Consider the following 13,577-nt stretch of genomic DNA (forward strand, 5'->3'; position numbering starts at 1 on the left):
GTCTTTGGCCATTGCGTTGTGACTTGCACTTTTTGTCTTGACATAAGTGTTGCTTTTTTATGACGCTTCTCTAGTTAATAATAGTCTAGCTTTTGAAAATACCTCCCAAAACCTCTGATTTCGGTTCTATTCCATTGCGCTTCATCTTTCTGTTTTAAACACAAGGATGCATGCAAGCGTCCCCAAAGAAACACATCTGATCAGGGTCAGGTGAACCAGAAACCAGTGTTATAGACCTTATTCACAGCAGCTGCATCTTTGATTTTGGATGGGAATGACAACGAGGCTGTGAGGGATACAGTCTCTTCAGTGGGTTGTACTGTTGTTTAAAGTGTTTTGGATAGTTCCACTGATGAAACATTGAAGTAGACAAAAAAACTCAGACATCAAAAAATTTGATGTCATCTAGGAGATTTGATAGCTTTATACAGTGCATGTCATTGAAGAGTCGGTGGGCTTTTTATTTTCGCTACGCGCTACAACCGTGCACAACATCTTACATAATTTTCGCAAGAGTGCTAATTCTAAGTGCAATTTTCGTGCCAGCACAAAGCGCAAGTGGCCGTGAGTGGGAGTGTTTGCGCAATCTGTGGGTGTACGCACGCAAACTGTTGGTGCCTTGTCTGGTAATGAAGTTGCAATTTGCTATTTTCCTAAAAAATAGGTCATTGCACTAAGACATTTCAAAACCAAGTCTTATCTAAGCACAAAGTTTAAACTCAACTTCTGCCTTTGCAGTTTGGAGATTCTCACATCCCTACTCCTACTATCGCACCAAGTGAATGAGGACTGGCATTAATGCCCCCTAAAAAAAAAAAAAGAAAAGTTGCATGACGCCTTTGGATATTTATCTTCCTGGGATATTTCAATCTGGAAAATGCAGTGCAGTGTGGGGCATACTGATTCAGATGTTTCACATGGATAGTTTTTCGTAATGTGATCTTGCCATACCTCATAACAGAAAGGGAAACCTCTGAACCCCTCATCAGCACAGTCTTTTTATTGGCTCTTAGGGAACAGAGTGATGCCTGTGGATAACACAGCGTGACTAAGCCTTTTGCAGGCCATTCCCAGCACGCTGACCGGGAGAGAGAACACTTATATTATAGCGGGTAAGTGTTCCACCGTCAAAATGAACAGCACACATCTGGGATCAACAAGTTGAAGCAGAGTTGTTAACCTCCAAATTCCAGTAATCTGGCGTAAGCATGGTTCTAGATTTTCTAACAGCTGCGGTCCTTTTTCGGTGTTCGCATAGTTCGCATTTGGCAGCATTTGAGTGTAAGATCTTTTGAAAGTTCGGAATAGCAACTCTTAAATGTAGAGCATAAAGGGATAGTTCTACTAAAAATGAAAATTCTGTCATATTTACGGACCCTCACATTGCTCCAAACATATGATTTTCTTTCTTCTGTGGAACTCAAAAGGAGATATTATGCAGAATGTTCAGTCTCATTCACTTTAATGTGTATGGAAAAATTTCAATGAAAGTGAATGGTGACTGAGGCAGTTAGGAACACCTAAGATGGAGTTTAAATTTTTGGTGAACAATCCCTGTCTCTTTAACTAATGATTGTCTTTTTTTCAACCATACTCTTGGGCAATTTAGAGTAATGGTGATAATGCTAAGTGCTCTCCAAATAGCAGAAAAAAGCTTTGGTCAACATCATGGCTTTGGAATGCACATTGGAAAATGCACCCTAAATGCATGTCCTTTGTAAACCAAAGCTACATATGCTGAGATCAGAAGGGGAGAAAGAGAGGTTAGGATGAGTGTACATTTTCTTAAGCATTGGTGCTATAAAGAGTCATGCATGCCCACTATGTACAAATTACCAAGTCCATACAAAAAGCCCTTCTCTTTTTCTCTAAGTTTTTTGTCTGGCACCATGCCCTGTGCTTTATCTGTTCCTCCTCTATTTGTTTCTGTCCCTTCCCTTCTCACTTACATTTTCACTCTATCATTGAATTCTCTTTATTAATTTCATCACTCCCTTTTCTGTTGTGACACAAGGCATTTGTGGCTCAGAATGTGCTTATTGCACTGTGAGGTAAAGCAATGTAATTTCATGAATGTAGGATGGAACTCAATAGATTTTAGTCAAAGTATATTTAAAGGTGAACTCAGTCATTTACACATTAAAAGAATGCATACTTGTTCAAAATCATTTACACTTACATGAGATGCAGATTCCAGTTAAATTAGTGACCTAATCAGAATTTTTTAAATTACACTTTTACCCAGTCCTTATTTTTACAATGGCATCTGCATATTTTTTTTATTTTTTTTTTGATTTTGCTTATGGCTAAAAATATTTGCGTAATAGCCCAGTAGGTGGCGATAAGCACGAGAAATGTGGCAAAACATAGAAGAACAAGAACTCCCGTGAATGTGCATAAGAGGGCTTTTTGAAAGTAGATTTATTGTTTAAAAAAAATAATAAAAAATTAAATATTGCTTTGTTTCATAACCACCCCTATCATATGGCTTCTGAAGACACTGGAGTCGTATGGATTACTTTTATGCTGCCTTTATGTGCTTTTGGAAATTCAAAGTTCTGGCCACCATTCACTTGCATTGAATGGACTAACAGCTGAGATATTCTTCTAAAAATCTTAATTTGTGTTATGCAGAAGATAGAAAGTCATACACATCTGGGAGGGCATGGTGGTGAGTAAATGATGAGAAATTTTTTGATTTTTGGGGTGAACTGTTCCTTTAAATGCCTTTTATTAATTTCAGACAAACAACAATTACACTGTGATTGACAGAGGTACAAGACTGTAACCACATATTTATTAATAGTGTTGACCAAGAGTAATATATTTTAAGAATTACATTTTGAATATGAATATGGGCCCTGAGTCCATTTAATAGTTTAATAATCCATTACAATGATTCGTTAGCTGAATGATCAGTTCCACTTACTGAACAGGTTCTGTTGCCATCTCAGATTAAAAATGGTGTGTCCTCTGACTAAAGTCTGTTCCTCCACTCCTCCTTCCATGTGTGGAAGCTCAATTTTAAAACTATTCCTATGTTCTGACGTGTGAGAGTGATGCTGTTTTCTTGTAACAAAGCAGGGCTGAAGCACAGCAGAATACTGGACTGCAAGTGATCAAGAAATGTCTGTGAGAGGCAGATCCCATGATGCTAGTGCTAATTAGAAGATTGGTGAGGGTGGGCAGAGCCCTTCTCCAAGCATTTAATTTGTAATATGAAGGGGTCTCAAGGCAGGGAGAACTGGATCTGTGGTTTCTGTGGAAATTGCACATCTTAAATTTGCTATGCCTCTGGATGATGTGGCTTTTATGTTTGAGTGAAATTGGTGTGCCAAAACAACAACATGCATGCACAGTTCTTTTCAGAATCGTCTACGTCCCTATACGCAGGTTTGGGGAGTAACGGAATACATGTAACGGGTTTATGTATTTAAAATACAAAATATAAGTAACTGTATTCCACTAGAATTTCAATTTAAATCATTGGTAATTAGAATACAGTTACATTCAAAAAGTATTTTGATTACTGAAGAGATTACTTTGCATTTTATTGTCATTTGTTTCATTTAATATTTAGTCCTTTCAGATGAAAAACATTTATACATATAAATGATGCGATCCAAAGTGCATGTGAACAGTGGTGAAACACTTTCTTATGATGTGTTACATTCATACGAGCAGACAGAGAAGTACGTTTGAAGTAAGTTTGGAGCAGAAGAAATAGAAATAAACCTTGTGTAAATTGTCAGCTTTACGCTAAGCTAAAATGCTGTTTATAGCCATTTTACATGCACATGTTACCAGGCACGATCATATTTTTTTATCAAGAAAATTCACATTGGATCATAATTTCTTTTATTTAGTCAGACCTGTTATATTAGGGCAAAAATCATATTTTTGATAATAAATTTTGTATTGTTTTCCTGTAGAAATATCTAAAAATCCTTGAAACAAGATCAATTAGATTTATCTTTTTTTAGAAACAACACTGCATAAGATATTTAGATTTTTCAGAGAATGTATTTTTAACATGTGTATTTTGTCTTAACAACTGAAAAAAATCTACCAGTGCTGAAGAAGTAATCCAAAGTATTTAGAATTTGTTACTGGCCTTGAGTAATCTAACAGAATACATTACAAATTACATTTTACAGCATGTATTCTGTAATCTGTAGTGGAATACATTTTAAAAGTAACCCTCACAACCCTGCCTATACGCAGATTGCGTGGGGCAACAAGTCCCTAGGGAGGCACCATTTTATCCAAAGGGGGCATCAGAAAGTCCATCGGTTGCTGTGCCTCACACATTATACTTTATTCATGAATGTGATAGCAGTCGTGGAACACAGACAATTGCCTCACAGCTTGCACTACGTCAGATTATCGCATCAGTGGATGAAAGGGGGAGTGTTTGGGAAACTTTTTTAAAGCATTCATAAATTGCAGTTTTATTTAAAATGTTTGAGGGCTATCACTACAAGTGATAATCCTTGCACTGGATTAAGTAATTAATACATAATTATCATAATTATTTGATTTTTATGTGTTATCCTCCATGTTCGACAGAATTTTTGTTTTTTACCACTTAATGAAAGGTTACAGATCCCATAAGGGATTACCAAACAGAGCAATAATCATCTGAGCACAGCTCCATCAGATAACTTTGATTCAGCTCACATATATGCGGAAACAAGCCCATAAAAGAGAAAAAAAATGAGCCCTCTGTGACGGCACAGCTGCTGCCCAGACGTGGCATTGTGTTGCAGGCATACATGGTGTTCAGGAGATGTCTTTTTGAGAGAGACTGAGATCTTGTTCTGTCTTTCACAGCATGTCTCCATGCTTGTTTGACAGTACATTTGGCAGAACATGCCACAAATTTTGGCAACGAGTTCTTCATCATAGGAGGCTAGGCTAAATGATGTTACTATGTTTAATTATTTATTTATTTATTTTACCTGTCAAAAATGTCCCGTAAGGTTTTCTTTATAAAAGACATGGAAGTGTTCCAGACCTAAACGTGCATAATTTACATTATTATCGCAGGAACCAATGTTAACTTTTTTCTAAACCTGACGGTGGCGGATGAATTTACAAAATTTGCAGGCCATACATATGTATTTCCAGACAGAAACTGTTTTGTAAATGTATTATTAACATGACTTTTCTAATGTATTAAATTTTCGACTCAGCAGATGAGAGGTGAGATGAAATGACATTGGTTAGTTCGAGAAATGACCCAGGAAGTCACGCACACATATCAGAGCGTGCTCACCTGCCAGGCTGCATCATCGGCAATTTGTATTATTCTCTTATAGACTGCTTTGATCAGCAAGGCACTTTCATCAGCAAATAAATTGAAACCAATTAATGTTGGTTGATATTAATAAATTAACCAATTAATAATATTCCCTAATAAAGTTCAAACTCAGTTTTAGTGTTACTTTTGGACTAAGACCAAGGCTCTATGAGCTTAATGGCTAAAAAAAAGTGGCTAATTCTGAGAAGTATTTTGAAATAAAGAGCACAATGATGCTGGCAGTAATGCAGCTTGAGCAGGCTTCAGTGATCTCATCATTTCTAATCATCATTTATGAGGCAATGACCTAACCATCACTATTGTCTGTATAAGACAGCAATCCAGCTGTTGTTTTTGGTAATCATGATGATGTGTTTTTATAGTCATTAATGACAGTGCAGTCGAAAGTCATGACCAGACCTGCAAAAGCATCAAGTACAAGTTGCCCTTCTTTTGGGAGTCTGATTTTTTTTAGCAGATTTCCAAAAACAAATCCACTGCATAGCCACAATCTAAAATTACCTTTAAAAATTGCAGCTTCCTGCTAAACTTAATACTTGATAGATCTTATATTTCAGTGGCATTGATTTAGGCCTTATAATGCTTATACTTGATTCCAATAGCAAAATGGCTACTTTGCATTTTTACTGGTGTTTTGAAGTACTTTTTATGAATTGGAATGGGTAGTTTGCCATGCTCCTGATAGTCGGTCATAATGTTAGCAGTACAATAAAATAAATACAACACTAATGTAAATGTTCTTTTTAAAACAGTACTTAGATAAAAAGAGTTATGCAAAAAATCAGTTAATAGATTAACTGGACTATAAACCTTAATAGATTTATTAGGGAAATTATGTTTTTCTTATCTGGATATTGCATGGTTGTTTCTTTACCATTAGACTCCACTAGGGATGTAAGATCATTGACCATATCAGTAACAGACAATATTATCGATTCGGTCTGATTATTCTGATATTGGAAGCAGAAAATATAAGCGCTTAATTTTTCCCTAATTCATACATTAAACTCCGTGCCAGGCTTTTAAAGAATTAAACAGTTAGCAGTTTTTTCTATTGAACATTATAATACAGTTTTGATCCATGATTACACTTACATGTAAAATTCTAGATTGCTGCTAACCAGTTTAGATTTATAATATCTACAGTCATATCAGTTATTGGCCATAACATAATTATCATTTATCAGTATTGGCCAAAATCTCTCTATAAATTCATCCTTAATCCCTACATATAAAGAATTAATCAAATGGTAATAATAGGTCTGGACTCTGTTTTAAAACCCTACCAACCTACCCACCCTCTACTCCTCATAACCCTAAGCTCTCTTTCACCTCTCTATAATATCTCTGTCTGTCTGTCTGTCTCTCTCTCTCTCTCAAGGCTATTCCGATGGGAATGGGACTCGTCTGTTTTTGCAGCTGCTGGCGGTGCTTTTGAGCAGTAAGTCTGCAGAGCAGAGCAGATGCCTTCTATGTAACTGTGTGGTTGATTAAACAGGTGAACTGAGCCTAATTGTTAGCATATTTCTTACACATTGTTAGTTATTAACCAAGCCTTATGAAGTGGAAAATAAACAGTAGAGTAAATGCTTTGCAAGAAGGACCAAATAATATCATATACAATATTCCAAAAAAGTTGGGACGGTATGAAAAATGTGAATAAATACAAAAAGGAGTGATTTGTAAATTATATTCAGCCTTTGCTATGTTGAAAGCACTACAACTACACATTATATGATGTTTTACCTTGTGAGTTTAATTTTTTTTATTTTTTTTTATTGAGACGGGCAATTTAAGACTAATAACAATTTGACGAGTTGGAAAAAACAAGGTGCTGTGAAACAGGAGATGTTAAACTGGTGAGGCAGTCGTGTCATAGTATACAAGGAGCCTCCAAAAACAGCCTATTCCTTCAAGAGTAAGGATCATTCAAGATTTGTCAATTTACCAAGAGATGCTTCAGCAAATAATCCAGCACTTTGAGAACAATGTTCCCCAAATACAAATGTGAAGGATTTTGGGCATTTCACCCTCTACAGTGCACAATATTGTTAAAAGATTCAAGGAATCTGGTCAAATCTCAGTGCGTAAAGGGCAAGACGAAACCATTTCTGAATGCGCATGATCTCTGATCCCTCAGACATCACTGTCTTAAAAAAACATTCATCTGTAATGGATATCATGAACATGGGTTTGGGATTACTTTAGTAAACCTTTGTTAGTCAACACCACTCGCTGCTGCATCCACAGATGCAAGTTAGGACTTTACTATGCAAAGCAGAAGCCATACATCAACACTGTCCAGAAGCGCTGCTGATTTCTCTGGTCTCGATCTCATCTTAGATGGAAAGTAGAACAGTGTAACTGTGTTTTTTGGTCCAAAGAGTCCACATTTCAAAACGTTTTTGAAAAACACAGCCATCGTGCTATCAAGGCCAAAGAGGAAAAGGACCATCCAAGCTGTTATCAGCATCAGGTCCAGAAGCCAGTTCATGTATCTATTTGATTACATCTGTCTGTATGGGCCAGGGGTGTGTCAGTGCCCATGGCATGGATAACTCACACATCTGTGAGAACACCATGAATGCAGACAGATATGTAAAAATTTGGAGCAACATATACTGCCATCCAGCACCATCTTTTCCAGGGATGTCCCTGCATTTTCCAGCAGGACAACTTCAAACCACATACTGCCTGGATTACAAGTGCATGGCTGTGTGAGCATAGAGTGCGGGTGCTAGATTGGCCTGCCTGCAGTCCTGACCTGTCTCCAATTGAGAATGTGTGGCACATTATGAAGCACACCATATGGCAACGAAGACCCCATATAAAGCTAAAGACCTACATAATGGACGAATGCGGGAAATGTCCACTTTCTAAACTTAACAAACTTGTGTTTTCAGTGCCCAAATGCTTAATAAGTGTTATTAGAAGAAATGGTGATCAGTGGGAAACATACGACTGTCCCAATTTCTTTGGAGCGTGTTGCAATCATCTGATTTGAAATTAATATAAATAAACAAATAAAAAATAAAAAAATGAAATTCACAGTTTAAAACATCATATACACTGCGTGCCCAATTATTAGGCAAGTGAGTATTCTGATCTTATCATTATTTCCATGCACATTTTCCAACTCCAAACCATATAAACTTGAATGCTTATTGGATTCAGTCATTTTCAGGTGATATGTATTTGTGTAATGAGAGAGGGTGTGGCGAAAGTGACTAACACCTTATATCAAGGTGTGCATAATTATTAGGCAGCTTCATTACCTCAGGTAAAATGGACCAAAAAAGAGATTTAACTGACACTGAAAAGTCAAATATTGTAAAATGCCTTTCAGACGGATGCAACACTCTTGAAATAGCTAAACTATTGAGGCATGACCACCAGACAATCAAACGTTTTGTTGCGAATAGTCAACTGGGGCGCAAAAAAAAAGGCATGGAGAAGAAAAGGTGCAAATTAAATGCAAAAGACTTGAGAAGAATTAAATGTGAAGCTACCAGGAACCCATTATCCTCCAATGCTACCATATTCCAGAACTGCAACCTACCTGGAGTGTCCAGAAGTACAAGGTGTCAAGTGCTCAGAGACATGGCCAAGGTCAAGAAGGCTGAAACACGACCACCACTGAATAAGATTAACAAGTTGAAGCATCAAGATTGGGCAAAGAAATACATGAAGACAGATTTTTCAAAGGTTTTATGGACAGATGAAATGAGAGTGAATCTTGATGGACCAGATGGATGGGCCCGTGGCTGGATCACTAATGGACACAGGGCACCACTTCGAGTCAGGTGCCAGCAAGGTGGAGGAGGGGTACTGGAATGGGCTGCTATCATTAAGGATGAGGTAGCTGGACCTTTTCAAGTTGAAACTCAACTCTCCAACCTACTGCCAGTTTCTGGAAAGTACTTTCTTCAAGCAGTGGTACAGGAAGAAGTCCTCAGCATTCTTTATGCAGGACAATGCTCCATCACATGCATCCAAGTACTCCACTGCTTGGCTAGCCAGCAAGGGCCTCAAAGATGCCCAAATAATGACTTGGCCCCCTTCCTCACCTGACTTAATTCCTACTGAGAACTTGTGGGCTTTTCTCAAATGTGAGATTTACAGTGAGGGAAGACAATACACCTCTTTGAACAGCATTTGGGAGGCTGTGGTTGCTGCTTCAGCTAAAGTTGATCGTGAACAGATCAAGAAACTGACAGACTCCATGGATGGAAGGCTCATGGCAGTTATTGAAAAGAAGGGTGGCTATATTGGTCACTGAATATTTTTGAAAGGCCAAAAATGTTAATTGTCATTTTGTGTTACTTATTTGTTGCACCTACACTAAAAATTGAGAATAAGCAATTGAGTTGGGAGAAATTATTTTTGTAATTTAGTTGCCTAATAATTGTGCACACTGATAGTTGCCTAATAATTGTGCACACTTATATATTCCCCTGAGAAAGACTAAACTCACTTTTTCTTTGTTAAACATTCAGGTTTGAGGTTCAATAACATTTGGATTGACTGAGAGCATTGTGTTTGTTCAACAATAAAATTAATCCTGAGGAATACAATTTGCCTAATAATTGGGCACAGTGTAATGTGCAGTTGTAGTGCTTTCAGTGTAGCAAAAGGTGAATATAATTTACTTGTTTTTATTAGCATTGTTCATACTATCCCAACATTTTCGGAATTGGGGTTGTACAATAGGCTGCCTTTACGTCCGTTTAGAGATAATGAAGCCTACCAAAGCTATGGATGTCTTCAAGGAATATGTAAGTGATAATGAACAGTTTTGTATCATCCTGAAGTAGCCGTCTGTACATTAACCTGCTTATTATTTCATATTTCGTACGTTTTTTACAGGTGAAAGATAAACATAAATGATAATGAAAGCTCAAATATTAAATATTTTAAATATTTAATATAATTTCCTGTTTACTGCACAATGCATTTTGTAGAGAGGAGATAAAAATTAAAAATTTCACTTATGATTTTGGAGCAAAACTACAGGTAAAAAATAACCGTAGAAAGGTGGCAGCAGCATTATATTATTTTTACATAGTAGGGCTGAAACGATTAGTCGACGTTATCTACAACGTCAACAATAAAAAAAATTGTCGAATAGTCGTTTGATCTCATTTAACATAACATGAGATCACATTAAACTCTAATGATGACGCGCGAGAGCAGCACTGACTGAGGAGAGGAAGAATTACACAGCTCACATTCCAGATGCACTCTAAACTTGCCAAACAGCTTCAGGTGATGTAGATCGCAAAGTATGAGGAAACTATAATGCAAAAATACAAAATAAATAAATACAGAATCACTCTCGTTGTGGAATAAGTGGAGCCGGAGCTGCCACTCCGCTGAAGCAAAACTTGTGTGTCGAGCGTCTTTAAAGGAAACACCCTGGCGTTACATCTTTAATGCAGTTATATTTAATGTGTTATAGCTTTATTAAAGTTCAAATAATACGGAAACAGATCATGTAAATAACTACAAACTCCGAAACTGGCATTTCTCTGTGTGGTCAGCGCCTCTTCTATGAGTTGCGCGAATGTCTTGATCTAAGGGGGAGAGATTGAAACTGTACCTGGCTGAGACTCACTTTTTTGCGGGGACGCTTGTCCCTCGAGTGTGCACGCTTAATGCTGCTAGATTATAACGTGATGGCTCGTGACTTATTGAATCATAATATACAGGTGCATCTCAATAAATTAGAATGTCGTGGAAAAGTTAATTTATTTCAGTAATTCAACTCAAATTGTGAAACTCGTGTATTAAATAAATTCAGTGCACACAGACTGAAGTAGTTTAAGTCTTTGGTTCTTTTAATTGTGATGATTTTGGCTCACATTTAACAAAAACCCACCAATTCACTATCTCAAAAAATTAGAATATGGTGACATGCCAATCAGCTAATCAACTCAAAACACTTGCAAAGTTTTCCTGAGCCTTCAAAATGGTCTCTCAGTTTGGTTCACTAGGCTACACAATCATGGGGAAGACTGCTGATCTGACAGTTGTCCAGATGACAATCATTGACACCCTTCACAAGGAGGGTAAGCCACAAACATTCATTGCCAAAGAAGCTGGCTGTTCACAGAGTGCTGTATCCAAGCATGTTAACAGAAAGTTGAGTGGAAGGAAAAAGTGTGGAAGAAAAAGATGCACAACCAACCGAGAGAACCGCAGCCTTATGAGGATTGTCAAGCAAAATCGATTCAAGAATTTGGGTGAACTTCACAAGGAATGGACTGAGGCTGGGGTCAAGGCATCAAGAGCCACCACACACAGACGTGTCAAGGAATTTGGCTACAATTGTTGTATTCCTCTTGTTAAGCCACTCCTGAACCACAGACAACGTCAGAGGCATCTTACCTGGGCTAAGGAGAAGAAGAACTGGACTGTTGCCCAGTGGTCCAAAGTCCTCTTTTCATATGAAAGCAAGTTTTGTATTTCATTTGGAAACCAAGGTCCTAGAGTCTGGAGGAAGGGTGGAGAAGCTCATAGCCCAAGTTGCTTGAAGTTCAGTGTTAAGTTTCCACAGTCTGTGATGATTTGGGGTGCAATGTCATCTGCTGGTGTTGGTCCATTGTGTTTTTTGAAAACCAAAGTCACTGCACTCGTTTACCAAGAAATTTTGGAGCACTTCATGCTTGCTTCTGCTGACCAGCTTTTTAAAGATGCTGATTTCATTTTCCAGCAGGATTTGGCGCCTGCCCACACTGCCAAAAGCACCAAAAGTTGGTTAAATGACCATGGTGTTGGTGTGCTTGACAGGCCAGCAAACTCACCAGACCTGAACCCCATAGAGAATCTATGGGGTATTGTCAAGAGGAAAATGAGAAACAAGAGACCAAAAAATGCAGATGAGCTGAAGGCCACTGTCAAAGAAACCTGGGCTTCCATACCACCTCAGCAGTGCCACAAACTGATCATCTCCATGCCACGCCGAATTGAGGCAGTAATTAAAGCAAAAGGAGCCCCTACCAAGTATTGAGTACATATACAGTAAATGAACATACTTTCCAGAAGGCCAACAATTCACTAAAAATGTTTTTTTATTGGTCTTATGATGTATTCTAATTTTTTGAGATAGTGAATTGGTGGATTTTTGTTAAATGTGAGCCAAAATCATCACAATTAAAAGAACCAAAGACTTAAACTACTTCAGTCTTTGTGCACTGAATTTATTTAATACACGAGTTTCACAATTTGAGTTGAATTACTGAAATAAATGAACTTTTCCACAACATTCTAATTTATTGAGATGCACCTGTATGTCACTGCATTTCTTATCATGAAGAAAATTGGCAATATGCAGCTTTATTAATTTTAATTAATTAATTTTTTTTTTTTTTGAGTTATAGATGGATTGAAGTGAACAGAAAGGTGAGAGAGGGTAGTCTTCACCCAATTGTACACTGCAACAAAATACGTTTTTGATTTGTTTTTGTTTTGGCTTGTTTTCCTATATAAATATCTAAAACTCCTTTAAAACAACGTACATTTTCTTCAGCAGCTATACTGCAGAAGAACAAATTGCTATCTGAGAATGTTGAATATAATATCAAAAATACAAATATTTTGAAATATCTAAAAATCCTTTTAAAAATGATGCATTCACCTGAGAAGCAGCATATAAGATATTTAGACTTGCTTTTAGAGAATAGATCTTGAATATAAGTATATTTTGTCTTTACTGCACTTGCAGAAGTATAACCAAGTGAAAAAATACTCTTATATACCAAATACACTTATGTTTAAGATACATTCTCTTAAAGCAAGTCTAAGTATCTTATATGTTGCTTCTCAAGTAAATGTATCTTGTTTTAAGGATTTTTAGACAATTTTAAATGGAAAACAAGACAAAACCACTTGATAACAATAGGATTTTTTGCCGTGAATTTCTTTACTGAAATAAACGTAATAAAAAGTATTTTTTCCCTTTAATTCAGTGAAAGTCATTTAGAGGTATTTTTAAAAGATGATTTTGTCCTCTTTATTGTTAGTAAGCACGTTTAATACAACCTTTTAGGTCGGGGTACAAGCTGAATAATCGGTTAAGAGCTAATGATCAACCGTTGCAATAATTGCTGAATAATCGAATAATCATTCAAATAATCATTAGATTAATCGATTATCAAAATAATCATTAGTTGCAGCCCTATTACATAGAGAGAGGTAGGTCTATTACTAAATTAGGTGACTTCATTATATGCCAATAGTGTCCAAAAAAGGTTTT

General features: G+C 36.9%; 1 protein-coding gene across 1 annotated transcript in view; it reads left to right on the forward strand.

The window, feature by feature from the left end:
* The window catches only part of daam1b (dishevelled associated activator of morphogenesis 1b), a 119,295-nt gene that overhangs the window by 24,805 nt on the left and 80,913 nt on the right, over window positions 1-13,577 (forward strand). The gene's annotated exons all lie outside the window — the stretch shown is intronic.

Source organism: Myxocyprinus asiaticus, chromosome 25, assembly GCF_019703515.2.
Source record: "Myxocyprinus asiaticus isolate MX2 ecotype Aquarium Trade chromosome 25, UBuf_Myxa_2, whole genome shotgun sequence".
In the NCBI taxonomy this organism is placed as follows: Eukaryota; Metazoa; Chordata; class Actinopteri; order Cypriniformes; family Catostomidae; genus Myxocyprinus; species Myxocyprinus asiaticus.